Below are 4,070 nucleotides of genomic sequence, written 5' to 3' on the forward strand. Positions count from 1 at the left end.
GCAAGAATTAATATCAGAGGAAGACAACAAGGGACAAATATGGCCGTAATGTGGATATCAGGAGAAGTCCAAGGCACTGAAAGATAGGAGACTGTATCTGTGAAGAGCAGAGGAAGGTATGATAGGAGAACAGAACGTGGAGGCTCCGGTGCACATGTTACAAGGAGGAACACGAACTTTGTCTGATGACGAGAAAGCAGAATCACATCGTGCATGAAATTTGGAAGGAGGACCTGTGATATTCACGCAACTTGTTATTTAGTAAGTTTCTTGTGACGGTTAGCAGTTACCGTTATGCCGGCAGCGTTATGTGAAAGTATGTTGGTGTAAGCTGTATGAGTGAGGGCTCGTACGAACTCAACATTTAATGCATATATTTTTTCATAATATATAAAGTAACATTTTCCAACAATGATGATATAGATGACTTCATTTTTTCTAACGCTAAAAAACCAACTCATAATTCTCATTCAAAAAAGTCCTGTTTCCTAACGAACAAGTAATCTTTACGCAATAATATTATGCAACATATTAGTCTTGACTAAATGAGTCTTGACTCACGCTCGGTCAATCACACTATACGGATTATAAAACTTTTGTACCAGCATACCACCGGGAGAGAAGAGCGATCACATCGGACGGGTAGACTGTAGTCGGCCAGATGCAGAGTAATATTGGTTATAGACGAAGCAGATGGAGGATCACCGTCGTTAATATATATATTCCGCTTCTTTTTAACTATAATGTATGCAAACATGTATACTAAATCCTCAGGAAATTAGACACGTTGTGTAATCATCCACCATGCACCTACACGCAGGCCCTTCTTCGCTGAGTCTTCCACAATTATCCTGCTCCTGTCCGAACCCACCTGTCAAGCAAGTTCACCGCACATCACACACACACACACACACACACAGCGACACACACGACACGAACACACACATCAGGCATACGACACACCACACGAACCATTCACACAGCACAAGCGACATCAATACCCGATGCGGCAGTACGACCGTTCACACGTCTTTGTTGATACTCACTTGTCGGCCGTGTTTGTCGCCTGTGGCTAGGTACGCCGCAATGAGGAATTGACAGTAGATGACATGAGTCACGGGCGCCGGGTGTTTGCGCGATATATATATCACGCGGACACCGTAGAATTAGCTTGTCACTCCACCTGTGTGTGTGTATCAGCTGCAACCACGATTGCATGTTGCAGTGACGCGGGGTGTCGTTACAGCATTCGACACCTTACTACCCCTGGTTCACTGGCTAACTAGTTATACTATTGCTCAGCCACTCAACTAAGCGCAATGGTGGATGATGATGATGATGATCCATGATGATGATACTGTAATAGATGATGATGATCGATAAATGATCGATTGATGCATGATGGATGAATGATGAATAATACATAATAATAATAATAGATCGAAGTATAATATAATAATCTCACCAGACGCCTGTAACTCGACCGCCGCATAGGGAGTAGAGCGCGAAGAGCGTCACTGTCCCCATACACGGTCCATGCGGGTGCAGCGACACAGTCATGGCCGTGCAGCCGTCATCGTCAACGTCATCGTCACCGTCATCGTCCGTTTACGCGAGCGCACTTGCTCGCCGTACGTAGACACGTTATACACCGTTGCATTTGTAGATGCGGTCGGCAGAGGCTCCACTTGAACTTTGTCAAGAAATATAACAGCGCGCCTGCTAGAATGGCAACGCATAGCCCTAGCTTTGTGAGCTAAAAGGCAAGAAGGCACTGCTTTTAAATCGATCATAGCAATACGAGTTTTTGAAACTGTGAGTTTTGACGAAACATTCGAGAAGCTCATTCGAATTAGCAATGAAATCTAAAGTGGATCTTGGAGTATCCGATCATCAGTGTGTGTTTCTTCACTCTTCTCTCTTGCGGGTTAAACAAGTTGAAATAAAAACGAGTTTCGATTCCGTTAGCAGTCACTGAAAAATTTCAGAAATGAGCCTTCCGCGCTCTGAGCATGTTTGTTTGTCTCAGCCGTTGGCTAGAGTGATGTCATCTCGCTGACAATTGAAAAGCTTGACATCTCTCATTGAAAAACGATAAAAACTTCGAGAAACACGCCGCAGGTTCAAAGCAGAGCCAGCACGACAGCAACGGGAGGCACTCGCCATCAGGACTGTTTAACCCCTGTAGGGCGAATGGCAGAAGCGCGAGTAGCCTCGTTCAGACACGAGAGACCTCGTTTTGTGAAATCCGCGGTGTTGCGAAATGACGTATCTGAGACAAATAGCCGGCCAGCCGCTTACACGCCTGATTCGGCGGCTCGCAGAAGTACGGTGTTTGCGACTCGCGAGCTCGCTTTACAAACAATCAGGAGGGCGAACCCTGCGTAAATAACCAAAATGGCAATAGTGCACCAACTTGCCGATAACTACGTTAGACTGGTCCGCGCACGACTAGTTCCACTCGCGTTACACTAGGAACTGTCGAGCGCGACCAAGTCTATAATCGCGGCTTAAGAAATCCGGTATATTAGCGTTCGACACGAGGATGCGCGGTCCAAGAAATCGGTAATTTCTCGACACGGCAAGTTATTCGAAGTCTGGGAAGGCTCGGTATTACATGAAATATCGGATCGTGTTTAGATTACGTATTTCTTGGGCCTCGTATTTTGCCTCGTGTGAACGGCTAAATACCGGATTATCTTGCTAACGTGGTGAACGGCGGTAGTGTTGGCGGAGTCTGGCAAGATGTATTTGTGTCTATCGCGCCTTCGGTATTCCCATCATTGCCATATCATGTATGAGTGGATTGACACAGAGACCACGTAAAGTATGGGTCATGCTGGTACATGTACATTGACTGATGTGCAGGCGTGCCCGTGACACTTTGCAGCCGCAGACGATGGTTGACAGCTGATGGAGAATCCAGTGATGAAAGATTTGTCGCTAACAGTTGATGCTATCAGAAAGCTTAAACAGTTAAGTTGAGGTAGGTTGTTAAGTCTATTAGTAGCAGGTGTAAAGTTGTGTGTAAGATAAGTCATGCAACCACGTCTCATCAGAAAGAGTTTTGACTGCCTAGTGATCTTAGTAGGCCGACTTTTTGACGCTTGGATAACGAACCATATTTAGCGAAATATAATAACCATTTGACCGCATTATCTCTCGACTTGTCCCCACAGGCACTTGGAGCGTTTTAATAAAATATCATGCTAAATAAATACGAAATATATTTATTACCAAAGTCTTAATGTTTCTATACTCTCTTTCGCCTATTGTTGCCGACAATTTCCTGCAAATGACGTCCAAATGATCATCTCTAACAAACGCTGGATGCCGCCATGGCTGCCGCTGCACACTGCCACATAAATATATATATATATAACTATATATTTATGTGTCCGTGTGCAGCGGCAGCCAGCGTTTGTTGGAGATGAGCATTTGGACTTCATTTGCAGGAAATTGTCGGCAATAATAGGCGAAAGAGAGTATAGTAACATTAATACTTTGGTAGTAAATAGATTTCGTATTTCTTTAGCATGATATTTTATTGAAACGCTTTGAGTGCCTGTGCTTGTTCCATCCCCCACTGATGCTTCGCTTCCTCTGATATCTACATACTTGTCCCATCCCCCACTGATGCTTCGCTTCCTGTGATATCTACATACTTGTCCCATACTGTACTGATGCTTCGCCTCCTCTGATATCTACATACTTGTCTCATCCTTCACTGATGCTTCGCCTCCTCTGATATCTTCATACTTGTTCCATCCTCCACTGATGCTTCGCCTCCTCTGATATCTACATACTTGTCCCATCCTCCAATGATGCTTCGCCTCCTCTGATATCTACATACTTGTCCCATCCTCCAATGATGCTTCGCTTCCTTTGATATCTACATACTTGTCCCATCCTCCAATGATGCTTCGCCTCCTCTGATATCTACATAGGACTCCTATAGCGTCCATGAGTTTTCTTTCTCTGCTTCCGGCACATACACGACTCCTAGCCTTTGCCTTGTCTTCTCTTAATATCTACCTACTTTTCCCATCTTTCCCTTGCTTGTCTTCGTA

At 44.6% G+C, this 4,070-nt stretch overlaps 1 long non-coding RNA gene across 1 annotated transcript in view; it reads right to left on the bottom strand.

Annotated features, from left to right (window-relative positions):
- Window positions 1–3,967, bottom strand: part of LOC106819614 — a 5,576-nt gene extending 1,609 nt beyond the window's left edge. The window contains exons 1-2 of the long non-coding RNA XR_001395462.1: window positions 3,662–3,967; window positions 868–871 (exon numbers count right to left, since the gene is read on the bottom strand). This is a non-coding gene — a long non-coding RNA (uncharacterized LOC106819614). The remainder of the gene's footprint in view (window positions 1–867; window positions 872–3,661) is intronic.
- Between the last annotated feature and the right edge of the window lie 103 nt (window positions 3,968–4,070).

Source organism: Priapulus caudatus, unplaced genomic scaffold, assembly GCF_000485595.1.
Source record: "Priapulus caudatus unplaced genomic scaffold, Priapulus_caudatus-5.0.1 Scaffold3823, whole genome shotgun sequence".
In the NCBI taxonomy this organism is placed as follows: domain Eukaryota; kingdom Metazoa; phylum Priapulida; class Priapulimorpha; order Priapulimorphida; family Priapulidae; genus Priapulus; species Priapulus caudatus.